This window comes from Pogona vitticeps, chromosome 3 (genome assembly GCF_051106095.1).
Source record: "Pogona vitticeps strain Pit_001003342236 chromosome 3, PviZW2.1, whole genome shotgun sequence".
Taxonomy (NCBI): domain Eukaryota; kingdom Metazoa; phylum Chordata; class Lepidosauria; order Squamata; family Agamidae; genus Pogona; species Pogona vitticeps.
In genome coordinates this window covers 29,825,119-29,844,325 of record NC_135785.1, presented here as the reverse complement: position 1 = coordinate 29,844,325, position 19,207 = coordinate 29,825,119, and the positions used below count along the sequence as shown (strand labels likewise).

General features: G+C 39.5%; 1 long non-coding RNA gene across 1 annotated transcript in view; it reads left to right on the top strand.

The window, feature by feature from the left end:
• The window catches only part of LOC144587805 (uncharacterized), a 476,988-nt gene extending 465,453 nt beyond the window's left edge, over positions 1-11,535 (top strand). Inside the window, exon 2 of the long non-coding RNA XR_013542964.1 lies at positions 11,488-11,535. This is a non-coding gene — a long non-coding RNA (uncharacterized LOC144587805). The remainder of the gene's footprint in view (positions 1-11,487) is intronic.
• Positions 11,536-19,207: the final 7,672 nt, after the last annotated feature.

Below are 19,207 nucleotides of genomic sequence, written 5' to 3'. Positions count from 1 at the left end.
TTCATTCATTCATTCATTCATTCATTTGTACCCCGCCCATCTGGTCTTACGACCACTTAATCAAGACTCCTACTGTGGAACAGCTGTTCATTCAGTGAAGAATCCAGCATATGTCCAACGTAAGTGAACAGATTCTGTGAAGAAGCTTTCACCTCATCAGGTGCACCTTAACTACAATTCCCCATGAGGCATGAAGGAACATATAGTCTTAAGGTATCTGGTGGCAACCACATTAGGGGAAGCTCTAGCATCTATGATGATATTTCCATATTTAAAAGGACATTCCTTTGCCTAATACTGACAACTTTTCTTTTTAAGAAAAGAAAGAAAAATGTTTAAAATATCCATGCTCAGCTTTTAACTTTCACACCTCAGAATGATAAGTGAACTTTCTTTTTAATTAGAATATAGTTTAGGCTACTTTGGGAGTATTGTGAAGAATGTTGGTGCATGCCTAACAGTGATTGCCAAATAACAAGATAATTTTTGATGGTACAACTCTTGTCCCTAGAAGCATGTAGTCTTTTTGTACATAAATAGAAAAGTATGAGGTCAAAAGGATGACTGCCCTGACAGGATGTGGTACTATATTACATTAATGAAACTTGGTCATCTTATTTTTTTTGTCGACTAGTATTGATCATATTGGTAGTAAAACAATGAGGCTGTTTCTATACTTTGGGACTGAAGTGTACTATACAACATGAACTGGAGCATATGAGACTTGGATTCAGATCCTTCTTCAATGACCTTTGTCTCATATTACCAATACAATTTTGTTATTCCCATGTGCAAGAATGATTTTATAATTTGTGGTGCTTAATGACGTTCCCAGTGTGGTGTAATGGATATACTGATGAACTAGGACTCTCAAGAACAGAATTCCCACTTAGACATGGAAATTGACTCAGGGAGTGGAGCTGGTAAAGCCACTCCTTAAATATCTCACTTACCTTCAAAACCCTGTTAGGGTCACTATTTTGCCTCGCCTTCCAGTCTCCAACCCCCAAATCACTTCCCAGGAAAACAAAAAAATGTGCTTCCATTTATATCATTGGAGACACGTTATCATAAATTAACTTTATTTTTTCTTAACCTGAATCAACAGTGGTTCAAATTGGCAGTGTAATCACACCCTAAATCAGGAGCATTCCATTTCTTGAGAGTCAGAGCCAAAACCAGAGACCAAGGTTTTCTGATGTCACATGGGTGGTCCTTTCGATAGTACTGGATGGATCCTTGTGATGTCACAGAGGCAGGGCAGGCAAGGCTTGGGAGGGAACTGCAACTGTATTTGTAGAAATGGACAAGAGTAAAGTCTGGATAAATGGGTAGCTATCTAGTTAATAAGGCAAAAGCCAGGAATACATGTGTGTACAGTATTTGTTTTCAGTGTCGAGGCAGTTCCTGTCATTCCAACAGACTAGCACAGCTATCTTATTGGGGAATAAAAGCTTATTTTATAGAATTTATGCATGCATTGCAGTCATTGCTAAGCAATTCAAAAAGAGGTAGGATAACATGTTTCAGATTACTGGCTAGATCCAACTCCTTTGAACTCATGTAAATCAAATTCAGTGCATCAGCTTAAAAACATTGGCTTGTGTGAGCAGCTAATGCAAAAATTGGTCAAATATCCCACATTTTAATTAAATACCTACTGCAATTATGCATGTGCCAATATCTGATCAGCTTTTAATCTTTCCAACAGGGGAAAATGTTTTAAGTCTCCACATTATGCAGCTCTCTTTTCTCACTTGCAGTTTTTTATATGTTCAAAAGACGTTTCTCACAATCCAGAAAGAAGATAATATGCTTTAACAACATTGCCTTTTGCATTAGTGTCCACAGAATACTTTCCTATCAGGAGCTACATGAAGGTGAATTTTTAAAATACTGGTCAATATTTTCAACCAGTTTGAAAGAAAACAATACTAAAATTTGTGAATGAAAAATATGATCCATAAAACTGTGTTCCATTATGAGTGACTTGGTGTTTCAGCTTTTCATTCCTTTCTGACTCACCTAATTCATCAAAGCACGTCACGCCAGGTGAACTAGATGGCTCAGGGGAACATTATTGGTGTATAAAACCTTAGACCTCTAGGTCACAGGCTGGTGCCTGTACAAGTCCCCATTGAATTGAAGGGCGAGATGTCTGATGGATTTATAGTGACCTCTGTGCAAAATACTGGTACATTTCATGCAATGTCGCTAAGGAGGTGCCCCTATCATAAAATATATCCAACTTGTATTCTCCATGGCAATCAGATAAGACAAATGGACAGGAAATCAGATAGTTGTATCTCCCTTTACTTACATTAGAAGTTGAGGACACTGGCTTATATTAAGTCAAACTAGTGATATAGCTAAGCAAGTATTGTCAACAACAGTTCTCCACAATTTCCCAGTCACTTTTTGGGGATCCCTGGTGATCTGATTAACAAGGTGTGACACTGGTTACCTTCTGGAATCAGCCAAGGTCAGGTTGTTCAGAGAGGTATCATAATTTCATTTTTGATGGAATAAAATTAAGGCAAATTGGCATGTGTCTGATGCTGCTCTATGAAAATGGACAGACCATATGAGGCTGGACTGTGACTATCGCCAGCATAGTCAATGTTGAGAAATAATGGGAGATGCAGTCAAAAACCATCTGGAAGATCATCTGTTCCCAATCCCTGGTCCAGGATATGCATTATAAATGAACCAAACTGAGAATTTATCAGTTGGACTTATTTGTACCTTATTTGTTCTAATACTCTATAAGATGTTGTTGAATATTTTCTATCCCTTAGTTTTGATCACCAATCAAAATGGAGACTGAAGTCAAGAAATAATAAGAAGGCTCAGACTCAGAAGGACAGTTATGAAAGAACTAGAAAAGATCCTTAAGTGGAAGGATATCACGCTGAAGATCAGTGCTAAGATCCTATTTACTGTAATGTGTATGCATGTACACTGGACAATGAAGTATGCAAATCCTCAGTGTTGCAATGGCGCATCCATTTGATTCCACAGATTGAATGCTAACTGAGCTTTAACAAAAGATAGTCAGCTATCTCATTAAGCAAACTTTAGCTTTTAATTAGAAACAACGCCAATTTTGCAAAGATATGTTGCCATTTAAACAGAATGTAAAGCAGAGTTCCTATCAGTGAAGAACAAGGTTTTTGCCTCTGCTTTCCTCCTTCTCTGACTTCCTCTATGACAATCTACAAAATCTCATTATCACCTTATTAGCTTGCCAGAGCAAGGGCAATCCCTTGGTTATTTTGGTGATCTGACAGATTTCATCATTCCCACTGTGAAAAAGGTCCTGCAGCTACACTCCCATGTGCCATCTCTCTAATACAGTTCACAAAGGTTCTTTCAAATGAGAGCATAGTTACACTTAAGATTTACTTGGTTGTAAAGTTAATTCCCTTTCCTCAGGAAATTCTGGAAATATTCATTCTGTGAGAATTTGTAGGGATCTGCACAAGATTCTTAATTAAGTTTTTAGTAAATTCTGAGTTTAATCAGTTACTAACAAAGGATGTTTCATCATCCAAATATTCATCACATTATTGATTTATGCCTACCACACTACAAGCTTTCGCTTTGTTTGATTCGACAATATGTCTTTTGCACACGTTCTACCAGTTTCTTTTATTTTATTTTATTTCTGTGGCACCTTTCTCTCCATAGGGGACCCAAGATTGCTCAGAGCTGATAAAACAATAGATTTAAAAACTCTGGATAAATATCACACTTAAAAAACAATTAAATACACAATGAGACTTCAAAAAATAACCAAGTTTGTAACAATTTAAAAACATTTAAAAATCTGTAAGTTCAAAACAAGCATACCTGAGACAACTTACTGCTTAAAAGCCTGCCTAAAGAGGAAGGTCTTTGCCTGCCAATGGAAGGACAAGAGGGAGGGAGGCCAACCTGGATTTTCAGGACAGTGCATTCCAGTCCCCTTCAGCAACCAATGAGAAGGCCCATTCTTGTATACTCACCAAACAAGTTTGGGGAAATGGTGGAACCAAGAGAAGAGCCTCCCCAGAAGATCTTAAAAGCCAAGAAGGCGCATAAGGAGGGTATGATCCTTCATTTATAGTCTATGCATACCTACTCAAATGTAATATCATGAAGTTCTATCGATATCACTGCTAGGTAAATGTTTGTAGGACTGACAAACACCGTAGCTGAGTTCTTTCCAGATCTTCCCACTGAAAAATAAACACACAGCATGGATTTTATGAGCAACAGACAAATGTCTTTAAATTGTTATCCATATCCACCATCTTAAAGTGTAAGCCGAGAGCCCCTAACTCCTTTAATTTTGTACCTCTTTGTCTCTCCCCTTGCCTCCTGGATATTGGTTGCCTTATCCCATGGAGAATGGCTGGTGTCTAATCAAATGAGCTGCCCAGCCCCTGCAATGGCTTTCAAAATTTGGGTTTAATCTCTGCATTGTCTGACTTCACGGCATGGGAGTATTGCCCTTAAATAAAACTTACATAAAAAATGGTTAGTACAGCTGGTCAAAAAATGTGTTCAAAGTTTAGAATCACATATCATTGTTTATACAGATGACTGTTTGGGAGAGACTTCAATAGAAGCTGACTTTAGTAGCAAAGGAGTGGGCTCTGGCAATAACACTGGGCGATCAGCCTCAGCGGCTCATTTTTTCCAACTGAGATCAATGTGGACTCTAATCCATTAAATGCAGACCTAAATATCACCCAGCAGATATGAATAGATGACAGTGGAAATGGAAGGGAAGGAAAGTTACAGCGTAGTCAGATTGAAGAGCCTTGTTACATATAGCAATCCATTTTAGTACGCAACAGGAAATCAGTCTGATTCCAGATTTTCAATTAACATACCCTAGATATGGAGTGAAAATACTTCTTTTCTTACAAACACAAATGCTTTTTGTTCAGCTGTGTTTAGCCTCTGTTCACAGAATCTGTTTCCCCCACTTCTTCTTCCTCCCCGCCCCCCCCACCAAACCTTTGGAAGTGTGTTAGCAAAGCATCTTTTGAAATGTCAAGGAATGGTTTTGTTAGGCATAGAACAAGTGGCCCGCAATGATTTGACTCTTTCAGATGCCAATTTAGATATTTGAATACTAATGTGAGAAGTAAAGCTGGCAGAGGGAGGGGGTGAGGAACTAGGAATTGTGTTGGGGGGGGGGGGAGAGGGAAGTTCTATGTAAGCAAAGTGGCTTGTCAGAAAGCAATGGTGCCCTCTATTTTAAAAGAATACTTTGCGATGAGTCTCTCTCACATGGCATTGGATTTCACTCTAGCTTCAATCCAAGCATTTTTTTTTAACCTGGAATTGAATTATAAAGTGAAACACATTCTTGTTGGTTCTGGCTAGCAAGTCATGTCTGACTTATGACAATCCTATGAATTAGTGACTCTCAATAAGGTCCTGTCCTTAACAGCCCTCCTCTGTTCTTGCAAACTCAAGACTATGGCTTCCTTTATTGAATCATATTTCATCTTCCTCTTACCTTCAACTTCCCTAGCCTTATAGTCTCTTCCAGTGAGTCTTATCTTCTAATGATGTGTCCAAAGCACGGCAGCCTCAGTTTAGCCATTTTTGCATCTAGAGATTTTTCAGGCTTTATCTCATCCAGCAAGGTTCAATCTTATTTGATTTGATCACACCTTACTGGTAACTTGGGCTTGAATCTTGTGGGCAGCTCCAATTAAATAAACCCATTGAATGAGTGAAACTAAAACTGGTGATGAGGTTGATTCACCAATCAGTAATTGAATCAATGGATCTACTGTACTCTACTGGGAACTAGCAATGGGATGTTTTCACATTTACCTACAACTAGGTTCCATTGACCACAGTGGGACTAACATCTCAGCAAATATGCAGAAACAAACATGCTGATTTAGATTATAACAGAACTAATGCTCAGTTTGATCCAGTTATTTCCCTAATTTTTTTTAAATCTTGCATCCATTCTTTCCTCCTTATTTCACATAACCACCACATGTGTAAGTACATCCTCCTTTTTTTACACTTCCAACAAAAAGATGATAGATTCTTATTCAATATATTCATCTCCACTGCTATTAAATACCATCTCTAGTCTACCTTATAACAATTTCTTTAACCCTTACGGGCATATTCTTCATCATACTTTTGTTCCACATTTTACTCCAGTCATCTCCTATAATTTCATCTTCTTGCCACTGATCTTTTAACCCTTGTGTATCCAGACCAGCCTGTATTAAAAATGTATATATTTTGCTTACAGTTTTCTTTCTTTCTTTCTTTTCAGTCTTTTTTCAATAACCTCTTCAAATTTTCTCATTTTTTCAACCTTCTCCTTCCATCCTTTTCATATTTACTCAAGACCACAATGGGACTAACATCTTGGCAAATATGCAGGAGCAAACATCCTGGTTTAGATAATAACAGAAATAATGATCAGTTTGACTTAGAGTTTAATTGTCAGATACCAGTATAGAATTGTGAAAAGCATATCTATAGTATTACTGTAGTGCGTCGAGGCCATTTTACTACGGGTGGAAGATTGTTAAAACAACAGTTCAATGTGTAGAAGTAAAGGAAGACAAACAAAATCTTGAGTGCATTGCAAGAACATTGTCCCTTTTAAAACCTGCACTTTTCAAGTTTTCTTAACAACACGTTCTGATTCCACGCTGATATCCCTACTGCACATTCAAAACATGCCAAAAGCACTTTAGGTGGATATTAACACATTTTAACAGTGTCAAACCAATTCCTTGCTTTGTATGGACAATTAGCCAATCTGCAGCATTTCTTAGGTTGGTGAGAGGCAGTTCTTTGGGAGTCTGTAACTAGCTAAGATTTTACAGGGCTTCTAGACCGAGTTGGCTATTTTTTCCAGTGCAAATGAGTAGAATTTATTTTAACATAATGGGAAGAAAGATGTAAACGTAACTATAGAGCCAAAGGAGAGAGAATATGTATGTAGCTCAGTGGCTATGCATATTTGGAAGTACATCTCACACTATTCAAAACCCTTATTCCTAAGTAACTAGCTGTAGGTTTAGAGTGCTAAATGAGTTTTTAAGTGATTAATTTTTAGGTTACTATATTCATTTTGTGGTTATGTCTATTATAATTAATGCCAGGGTGCCACATTTTGTTTCTGAGGGGAATGAACATGAAGACTTCTTATTTTAAGGTGGGGGGCTACCCCTCCATGCACATTAAGTGTATTTGAGCATTATCCAGTGTGGTGTAGTGAACAGAGTGACAAAGTAATTCTCAGTAGACTTCAATTCAAATCCCTGCTTGGCCATTGGGGCGTGGACTCTAAAACTACTCCTTAAATATCTCACTTACTTTGAAAGCCCTATTAGGGTCACTATAAGTGGGTTCCAGCTTGACAGCACATAACAGAACAGAGGTTTTGAGCATATTTAAGTAGCTATTTGTTCCTTTGCGCTTTTAGTTTCAGCTGTTTTTTTAATTAATGTTATGAGCTATATTGGGTTGCCTATTGGGAGAAAAAAATTCTAGCCAGATTTTCTCCTTGTTATTTTAATGCCCCTTCCATTTAACTTTAATAACATGGTCAGGCTCCTCCTCCATTTACTGTGTGTGGAAGTGCAAAAATGGAAGCAGTTGCAGCTGTTGAAAGAGTTCTGTTCAAATGCCTTTTTCCATGGCATGTCGTACAGGCAGCAGGACACTGAAGCCCTCTCCATTGTCATCTTGTTTCACATCTAAAGCTACAGGTGCATTAAATGCAACAGGGTTCTAGTCAACAGATGGTAAGCAAAAACTTTTTTAAAAAAAAAGATGGAAGAAACAATTTGGTCAAACACTACCATCTGCCCATTCTTCTCATATGTGCACAGCTTCATTAGCACACAGATTGATGCATGTTGCAAGACAGAGAATCAGTGCAGTTATAGTCATTCTCAGTTTACAAATTCTGTGATGCAATATCCTTGACCATTGCTGGCTGAGACTGATGAGAGTTGGAGTCCAACAGCATCTGAAGGGCCTCAGGTTCTCCCTTCTCCCTTCGTTCATTCGTTTAGTTGTTTAGTCGTGTCCGATTCTTTGTGACCCCATGGACCAGAGCATGCCAGGCCCTCCTATCTTCCACTGCCTCCCGGAGTTCTGTCAATTTCATGTTGGTTGCTTCGCAGACACTGTCCAGCCATCTCATCCTCGGTCGTCCCCTTCTCCTCTTGCCGTCACACTTTCCTAACATCAGGGTCTTTTCCAAGGAGTCTTCTCTTCTCATGAGATGGCCAAAGTACTGGAGCCTCCCTAGATAGCCTAAATTAATAATAGTCATGTCAGTGCTTTCAATTCCGAATTAACAGCAATCTCTTTCAAGGTGTTCTAGGTAGAGAATACTCAGAAGTGATTTACCATTTCCTGCTTCTGGGGGTGCCCTGGGACTGTGCAGCTTGTAGAAGCCACACAGGCATGCTTCCACACACACACACCTAGGATTCAAACATCCAACCTCTGGCTCCCTAGCCAGATACCCAAACCACTGAGCTATCCAGCATGGGCGGAATTACCCCCAGCAATTGTTGAAGCACCATGGAAACTCCACATTCTCTAGCTGTTGAGGAAATAAATCTTAAAAAAGCAATTTTTTGTTTCTAAACCATTGGCGTCTTAAAATCAGTGATCCACTTAATTTACTAGGGGAGAAAGTACAGTTACCACAGTTACCTTCTGTTGTTATTCTTTGAAATCTATAAATTAGATCAAGTTTCAAATCTTTACAGCTCATCTCTAATTAATAATTTGAGGAACATGCATTTTCTTGTTTCTTTCCATATGTTCTCCTCCTCTAAAATTGTGCAGTAGACCTGAGCAGTGTTGTAAGCCATTTATAGTTCATCAAAGAACGTAAGCTGCTCTTTTCAAGTTTTATTAACAACAAGCCCCAGTTCCACACTGATTTTCCTGCTGCGCATTTAAAGAATGCCAAAAGCATTTTAGGTCAATACATTAACAAATTTCAACAGTGCCAAACCCATCCCTTGCATTTTGCAGGTAATTAGCCAATCTGTAATGATTCTGCAAAGATGCTTTTCTTTGTGATCTTTAAGTAATTCATTTTTTACAGACACACATCCTATCCTAGAGTTGACTAAGGTAATTTAAACTTTACAGGAGTTCTAGGCCTGGCTGGCCATTTTTGTCATGCTAATAGACTGGATTTTAGTTTTTTTTACCCCCAGCAGATGAGTTGTAAAGAAGTCCTGTTTTAAAGTAATGGGACAATTAAATCACATCATAACTATGTTAAATTCCACTGTGCTGAATAGAAATTAGTGATCACAAGACACAAAAATATTTGCATGTCAGTGTGTTGTTGTTTTCAATGTATTATTTGTTGTATTCCATTGTGAAATTGTCATTAGATATATGAAACAGTACAGATACTGGCTTAAGAAGAAGGGTTCCATTGTGGTCCCAGAATTACTGCCATCACATCTGCACTCTTCACCTCCTGTTGCAGAGAAAATTTTGGTTTATTAATAGTGGGATGCAGACTTTTCTGTTTAGGATATGGGGGAGAGGTAATCCAGTCTTGTGGTATCCCCCCACCAATGCTGTCTATAGATAAAAGACGGTATCCATGGGTCTGTATCTGTGGTTTCATTTCCATGATCTGAAAATATTTAAAATATTTTAAAAATAAAGAAAAAATATTTTTAAAAAAAGCCCGCCACCTATTTCCACAGGTATTACCAGAACCGGACACTAGTGTGAGCAAGATACCATGCTATGAGTATGTGTTAGTGAAGAATACTGGTCTCTTGTCGCCAGTTCTGGAAATGCATGTGAAAAAATATCTGTTTCTGCTGTGGGCTAAACCACAGAAGTCTGTGCTGCAGGGTCAGAAGACCAGCAGTTGTAAGATCGAATCCACGCGATGGAGTGAGCTCCCGTCACTTTGTCCCAGCTCCTTGCCAATCTAGCAGTTCGAAAGCATGTAAATGCGAGTAGATAAGTAGGTACCATCTCGGTGGGAAGGTAAAACGGCATTCCCTAGTCACGCTGGCCATGTGACAACAGAAACTGTACCTACCTACCTACCTACCTACCTACCTACCTACCTACCTACCTACCTACCTACCTACCTACCTACCTACCTACCTACCTACCTACCTACCTAGTTTGCTATTATTTGTGGTTTGCAATATCCACGGTGGAACTTGGAACCAATCTCCAGCAGATATGGGGGACCTACTCTATATGAAATAAATTCATTAATAGCTTTGTTAAAGAAAATCTGATTATATTAAACCTGTCCTGTTGGAAGGTCCAATGACCCCCAAGCTTCAGCGTCTTCACAGACTGCATGACATTTTCTCCTATGTTTTCCTGATACTTCAGTGAATCCGTCTTGCCTTCCACATGCTGCAGGTTTCCAGTACCAGAGAGGATTCAAAGCAGTCAGTCCCAGAGCATCACTGAGCCACTATCATGCTTTCTTTGTTTGTTTGTTTGTTTGTTTGTTTGTTTGTTTGTTTGTTTGTTTGTTTGTTTATTTATTTATTTATTTATTTATTTATTTATTTATTTATTTATTTATTGCATTTATATGCCGCCCATCTAGACATAGTCTACTCTGGGCGGCTCACAACTTAATTGCAGGCAGAGTGTACTTTTCAGCGTATACAGTACTTCACTCTTCTTCCTCAAGACATACTACTGATCCATCAGGCTGAAATGTTCCAGTTTTGTTTCACTGCTGCACAGAACATATGATTTTGAGCATATTGGAGCTGCCTTTTCTTGTGCTTTAGGGCCAGTAGCGGTATACATCTAGGAATGCTGGCATGGAAAAATATATGCCTTGCTGAAACTTAGTGCCTGTTGCTACCAAGTCTTGCTCCAGGCCTTTTGCAGTCACTCAAGGGTTTTTCCTCAATCTGCCTTCTCAAAAATCTGGTTGCAGCTGTTAATGGCTTCCCTTTTCGGCCCCATCCAGGTAGTGTAACCACTGTTCCTTTAACTTTGAACTTGCAAACTAGGCTTCCAACAGTGTCTCTAGGAACATTCAGTCTCTTTGCTATCTTTTTGTATCCTGTTCCTTGCTTGTGAAGGGCGATGGCCTCTTCTCTTCATTTGTTGGACCATTCTTTGGACTTAGCCATATTTCTAAATGTGACACTCACCAAACCTCTAGCCAGTTCAGGTATTTCAGTCTTGCAGCTCAAGCACACCAGGTGCAGCTAATGAAGCCCTTGCTTAGTTGCATCAGGTATGCTTGAGACAACATTTGTTTTGCAAATTTGTGCTGTTGTGAGGGATTCTATTCAGGGGGATGAATAATTTTGAGACTGCAGAATTCATTAAAAGTTGCATTTTCAGTTGAATTTTGGCAAACCACTTGAAGCATTTGTTGTGTTGAGTTATTTCAATTGCTTTTGTAGGATTGTGGGGACGTGGTGGCGCTGCGGACTAAACCACAGAAGCCTATGCTGCAAGGTCAGAAGACCAAGCAGTCGTAAGATTGAATCCACACGACAGAGTGAGCTCCCATCGCTTGTCCCAGCTCCCGCCAACCTAGCGGTTCGAAAGCATGCAAATGCGAGTAGATCAATAGGGACCACCTCGGTGGGAAGGTAACAGTGTTCCGTGTCTAAGTCGCACTGGCCATGTGACCACGGAAAGATTTTCTTCAGACAAATGCTGGCTCTATGGCTTGGAAACGGGGATGAGCACCGCCCCCTAGAGTCGAACACGACTGGACAAAAATTGTCAAGGGGAACCTTTACCTTTACCTTTGTAGGATCTGTTCATTGCAAACAGCAACAAGTCTGTAAATTTTGACAATAAACTTGATTTGCAATGGGGGGTTGAATAATTTTGATTACAACCATAGATATCTGCCTGCAGAACCAGAGGTTGGGAGTTCAGTTCCCCACTGTGCCTCCCTGACAGGCTGGACTCAATGATCCATAGGGTCCCTTCTATCTCACAGTTCGAAGATTATTAGAACTGCTGGATAGCTCCATGGTTTAGGTATCTGGCTGCAAAGCCAGAGGCTGAGAGTTTAATCCCTCGCTGTAGCTCCCTGACAGGCTGGATTCAATGATACAGAGGGTCCCTTCCAGCTCAGCAGGTTAGCTCAATGGTTTAGGTATCTGGCTGTGGAATCAGAGGTTGGGAGTTCTATTCACCACCGTGCCTCCTTGACAGGGGTTGAACTTGATGATCTAAAGGGTCCCTTTCAGCTCTAGAGTTCTAAGATGATGATGATGATGATGATTACTAAATCTTCAGGGGAAACATTCATGCTTGAGTGTAGGCTCTTCATGTGAACAAGAATGCCTCCCCTGTAGGATTGTCACTTTCCATGTGTAGAAAGTGACAATGGAGAATGGATGGACATTCCAGACTTTGTATAATATTGTCCATGTTCATGATTCCATGCTACCTGCTCTCCTAGTCTGTCTTTCTGCTCTTTTCAGACAGCAGCAAAGAAGAGTGTGTGAAGTGGGGAGAACACCATTTTATATTCTTGCCAAAATGACTTAGTTATGGCTCTGAATGACTAGGAAGAGGGAATTGAGAGCCTGTACTCCAGGGGTCTTGAGAGAAGCCTTGATGCTGCCAGAGATGTTACTTGTAAAATATTTTCCCCACCCAACCGCCCACTGGAGAATTGACATGCCACTGGTCCCACAAAAAGTCATTGCAATTACCTTAGTGTACTCTCTTCATGGGCTGAAAGCAGGAAGTGGTGTCCATCCATGGAAGAACTCCTATCATAATTAATACTTCTGCTTTGCTCCATCCAGCAGGGTCCCTGAGGAGAAAGGTGTGAGCAAGTGTGCTTCTACTAGCTAAATTGCAGGTATATAACTCTGGATCCAACTTAATAGCCCCTAGGGCAGAGAACATGGGAGGGCACTTTTTCTTAGTGCACAAATGGTATAGGCTGGAAACTCAGATACAGCCATTCCAGAATTAAATGTGAGAATTCTACAAATTGAAATGATCAGAGCCAGATTACACATTAAGACAGATGTGTACTGTTAAGGTGCTGTCCCTCCAAGATTGCAAATGTTTCACAGTTATATCACTGAGACATTAGACACATAGACAAATCCTATGTTATCTCCCTGTTGAACAATTACAAAACAAAAGCAAGTTAATTTGCCAAATGCACACTGAGGCAAGCAGACAATCTGTTCTTCTCAAGTGTACACTGCATCCAGATGTGGCATCAGTGTCTTCTGTAGTGAGGTCCTGACAGACAAGAGAAGGGGGATGCAGGTCAAAGCTAACTCAGGCCATGATTAGGAAACAGAGCAGGGAGATCTGCTCTTTCCTAATCTTTTCCAAATCCTGACATTTTGTGACAATAGACTTCTTTTAATTGGACATGCTGGCTGAAACATAAACATTCCTGCTGAGATCTAGCTTCTGCTTCATTCTGGGCTTCAGTATATCCTTTAATATTGGATTAGTCAAGCTGAATTCAGAGATGTCAACTGATATATGTTCACAGGACTATCATTTGCTGGTAATTTGTATTTTTACAAATACACATACAAAACAACAAATACTACCCTGTTTTCCAGAAAATAAGATCTAACCTGAAAATAAGCCCTAGTATGATTCTTATACCTAGTAGGATATTCGTAATATAAGCCCTATCCCAAAAGTAAGCTCTAGTTAAGTGAAACCCCACCCTCCACCATTGTGCTGCAACCAGAAGAAGATGACATGACAGCATTTGAATAAATGTAGATTGTCCTACATGAAAAAATACAACATCCCCTGAAAATAAGCCCTAATACATTTTGGAGCAAAAATTTATATAAGACCCTGTCTTATTTTTGGGAAAACATGGTAACAGTCTTTAAAAATAATTGTAATAAAAGTAAGATGAATGTAAGAAATCAGGAAAGCTGTATGTATGCATTTGAACAAGAGAGTGAGAGAGAGAGAGACAGTGAAATGGACATAGAGCTAACCAGTAGGCCAGTAGAAAATTTATAGTAACAAGTGGCACAAGTCTGTATCTGTTCACTCTTATATTGTGAATAAAATATTTGGACAGCCTGTGTAGTGTAGTGGTTAGATTGTTGGGCTATGATTCAGAAGACCTGGGTTCAAATCCCCACTAGGCCATGAAACATGCCAAGTGATCTTCAGGCCCATCGGTGGCAGACCTATGTTTCTGGGGCCCTGAAGCCTGAACTAATATGGGGGCCCCTTTGCAACCAACAATGAGGTCTGAGTAACTGTTTTCTTCTTCAATGGGGCTGTTCCACCACAGATCACCACAGTATTTTTAAGCCCTGAAGCTTAAGCTTTATTAGTTCCATAGTAGATCTGCCTCTGAGGCAGTTATAGTTCTTTAGCCTGACCTTCCTCACAGGGTTGTTGTCAGGATAAAGGGGTGAGGAGAGCCATTTATATCCTGCCTTCCCTCAAGTGAGGTAACCATGACTTCACCTGAGGAAAGGCAGGGTATAAATGTAATTAATACATCAGTAACCATAAAAGGAAAGAAGGCAGGCTGGCTGGCTGGCTACTTTGAGCTGCACCAAGGCCAGGAAATGTCCCAAAATAACTGGAAACACCCATTAACACTAGAAGAATACCAATTAATACTAGAACATGTACTTTTGGTTTTTATTTTTAAGTTCATCTCCTTTTCAGTTCAGTCTAACATCTTTTGTGGGGACATCTGTTCTGGAGCCGTGGTTCTCAACCTTGGATCCCCATATGTTCTTGAACTAAAACTTCTATACACTTTTATCACTAGCTGTGCTGGTCAGGATTTCTAAGAGTTGTAGTCCAAGAACATATGGGGACCCAAGGTTAAGAAGCTTTCTTTAAGAGCCTTTCAATTGCTCACCTCTATCCTTCTTTAAAATCAGTGGCCGCAATCCAAATTCTGCTTCAGAGAATGTTTATGCTCATGAAAATGCACTGGCATAAACTGGTGTGGCCACTAATTAACAAGTCCTCAGTCGAATTTCTAGTAATGAGCCATTGTGTGAGTTGGCATGTGACTAGGAAATTGATTGGAGACTTGTTAATTATTCCCAACTATAAGTTACACAATGCACTTGTTTCTTGTCATATATCATCAACTCACATCTGACTTATAAATCCTAATATGATTTTGAAGACATGTGAGATATGTAAGAAGTGGGTTTACCACCATTCCCAGCATTCGTTGAGTTTCCATGGCTGAGTAGAGATTCAAACCTACTAGATTTCTAGTCTGTCTCTCCCTATCTGCTATACCACACTGGTTCTCGTGCTTAATAGTATATACAAGCATAAATATTCACTCAGTTTCTAACCACTGGCATTTTTTAAAAAAGAAAGTAGCAATGTTGTTATCCCCACAGCAGTGATCTGCTTATTCTGATTGTTCAAATATATATCATCAAGTGCAACTCAGAAGTTGCTTATGCAAACTTTCTAATATGCAGATTCATTCAAACGAATTATACAGATCCGCCATCAATATTATAATAAGATGAGAGGCAGAGACTTGTACATATGTGAATGGCTTCTTTTCAGCCGAGCCCTGTCTCTTTTCTACCTATTACTCATCAGTTTAATTCTCAGTTTCTTCCCTCAAAAGATTTCTTCTCAGTAGAAGGGGCAGGACCATTTCCAGTGGCCCCTGCTGAGTCTCAATTGTTCCTGACTAGACTGTCATTTAAAGCTTTTCAGAGTGATTCAGCACATCCTGATGTAAAAGAATGTTTATTGCTGTCACTATTAGGTTAGTCCATGATCTTTCAAGCAGCTGTCTTATCATTTTACAGATGGGTGGCAAAGTTAAAAAATTAATTCCATTTGTGTCTTTCCAGATATTTCTAATGGATAATATTACAGTAATAGTTTTAGTTTTATACATCCAGCTCGTTAAGGATAGAACTCTGCCCTTGTCATCATCACCTTTATTATTCTCCACATGGTAAGCTTGTATAAGTTTGGGAGGGGGGGTCCTTATCCCCTCGTAAAGTCTTAGACACCATAAGAAAAAGTGACTTGTTGCCCCATTTCTGCTTGTGCACTGAAGCTGTGCCACCGAGGACACATAGAAGACTGGAAGCATGATATTATAGCATCAATGCAACAAAATATGTGGTGATGGAGCATCCAAATCTAAAGGATACTGGAGCCAAGGAGGCTACCCTACAAGAGAAGGTACTTGCCAATTATACCATATCATGGAACTTGGGTTTATCCAGAAGATCAAAAGTTTTGTGGTAAATGAGCATGGGCAAGCTTGGTTCATCTCAAATACTAGCATCTACTCTGCACTGCAAAAACCAGGTCACTGAAAATTACTTCTCTTGGCTCCCCAAGACACAAAAGTCTTATAAGTCCCTTCCTCACTGTAGCTTTGCCACTGGAGGTCCCCTCCCCCTTTTAAAAAAATAAATAAATAGGAGAAGGCATCTGAACTAAGAGCTTCTGATATGGATTGAATTCTGCATAGGAAGCTCTGCTCCTTGCAATGAAGCTGGGTCCAAAATAATACAAGAGTCCCAAGGAGATTAAAAAAAGCATGGAAGGCAGAGGAAAAGGCACTAATCTGATTGAATTCATCCTTGTGTCTCCTGTTCAGCAGGAAATTGTACTTTGTTTCCTTGTGGCAAGCTCTAAGTTGTTTTGCCATATAGGTAGCTGTTGCATTGAATTGAGGTTGTGTTCGGCAGCTGTCGTACAACACTGAGTTATGTTTCTCTTCTGAGAAATCATTACATGAAACTGAGCTGTGCTTTGCAGTGCAGGGAAACTGTTACACTGGGGCTTTCTTCTAAGTAGATATGCATAGAATTAAGCAGTGCTTTGCAGGCCTGAAAGCTGTTGTACTGGGAGTGATGTATAGAACTGAGATGTGCTTTGTATGCTAGGTGGTAAAATGTCCCAAATGGAAAAAAACTACGATGAGCCCCACCATTTCAAGAATGCAGTCACAAAGAACTTTCTCAGATTGGGATTCAATGGTTGAGTCAAAAAGTCGTCTCTACCCTGACATAAAATGCAGTGCAGTCTTTCCCTGTAACATAGTAGTCATGGCCAGCATCCTGCTAAATTATGCTGTCAATTACATACTAAGTGTTCCACCAAGTTCGGCTTGCTATCTTTTGCATGCCCAATTTTCACACTGATTGTGATTGCAGTTGATTGTGGAAATAGACAATTGCCTTTCTGCTTCAGTTTGGATATAGGCCAGAGATTTTTTTACAGTATTTTGGAATATAAAATGTGGCCAATCAAAACATTTCAAAACTAGTTCTGGGTCTTCATTCTTCATTTTTTATAGGACCAATTACCCTACCTCGTGTATGTTTACTGAACAACAAGTGCCGTTGAGTCCAAGGAAATATATGCAACATTGTGACTTATCTTCCCATGAGAGGTAAGAGTTTTATTTCCTTTTTTTAAAAAAATAACAACAGTATCCTACTGGTGTTCACATAAGAGTTCTGTAATTTGCTGGGGCAAATATTAGCTGCTAAAGTATATTTCAATCACATGTCTGGTCACACATATAACTGCACAATTGATATGTGCACTGGTACCTTGACAATTAGCCACAATTAGCCAGGGCAAGTTATGCAAGCTTAACGTGAACACCAATAAGATTCTGGCCAATACTAATTTCATGTATAATTACTTCAGAGTATGTACCACTGGTCAGACTGGAGTTAACCCAATGAGAACAGGACATTTTTGGGAGGACTACAATTTCCAGAACACCCAATCCAGCTAGAGCTAAAAATAGGCCTTTCATGTTTGGGTGCAAGCAATAAACACATTAAAAAGTCTCTCTCTTTCATTTTCATGTTCTTCATTACCAAAAGAAAGCCTCTTAAACCTGAATGATTTGCATTAATGAAGGAGGGGTACACAACAGTTTTATTTTTGTGTGTTTCTCTTTTATTTAACTTTTCTTTCACCCTTTGTCTGCCAAATCACCTTGTAAAATTTTCATCCAAAAGCATTGTTAGGCCAGCTGTCATCAGCCAATCAGAATGTCCAGGGAGAACGGGGAATTTTCAGCCTCTAAAAGTATCTGGGTTGGCTGGAATCCAGTGTTCTTTCTCAGTTTCTTTGCTTGGTGGTGAAGGATGTTTATATATCAGCATTCTTCAAACCAGATTAATCCAGAAAATCTCTCTTTTTTTACAATCCTTTTTAAAATCCTTGTTTGAGCAAAGAACCCAGAGTACCTAGATGATCCTAATCATTCAGTGACTATGTTGTTAATCAATTAGTTTAATTGAAATGATGAAATTTGTGGACCGTTTAAAAGGGGAGATTTAATTTTTTTACATTTTACATTTTTTACATTTACACTTACTTGTAAATCCCTCCCTTTCTCTTTTCTCTCCCCCATCTCTATCCCATCACTCAAAAATGAATTATTTTGACTTATGAATTCATTGCAGTAAAGATATTATGCAGCTTAGAAAGCTGTTGTGCAGAACTGAGCTGCTAAAATGCTGCAGCCCTTTACCTTTCCTTTTCTTAATGAGAACCAGTTGGGCACTTCCCATCCATCATCGGATTTCCATTCTAAATTGTAGTTCTGTTCCCCCACCAAGCCCCATTTGAGTAAAGCTGGTTGATGGAAGCAACCACTTGCCAGCTCAAGGTGTAAAGCAGGCCATTAGTAATATAGCTGCACTTCTGAAAATGTTTTCATGATTATAAATGAAGCTGGTAATCTGATTTAAATTAGGCAAGGCTGTCCACATATTGGGAACTGGCATTCTATGCTAACATATCTATTTTGAAGACAGCACCTCTTTGGGTTCTGGAGATAAAAGAGTATAAACTGGCCATTCTCCACTTAATGTAACTTCACTATGCAGCGATTTCCATCAATATATAATTAAAAGTGGATTTCCTTCCCCCTCTTTAGTTGAGCATTGTGGTGCGAGGGGGAGGGTCTGCTTAAACCTGGCTGACGTGAAAGGAACAAAGGAAAGTTTCGTGGGTTCTCATGCAAACAGTCTATCAGTTACAATTCTTAGTTGTTCACGCTGCCGCACTGTTCAAAAGGAACTGGGGGGGGGGGGGAAGAAAAAGTCAAGCAGGGGGTCCAAGAAAAACTCAGCCCGCATGCCAACTAAGGAAAAGAAAGAGAAGGCAGAGAAAGGAGGGGGTGAACCAACTCTCCAGCTTTTGTTGTAAAAAGAACTAATGAAGC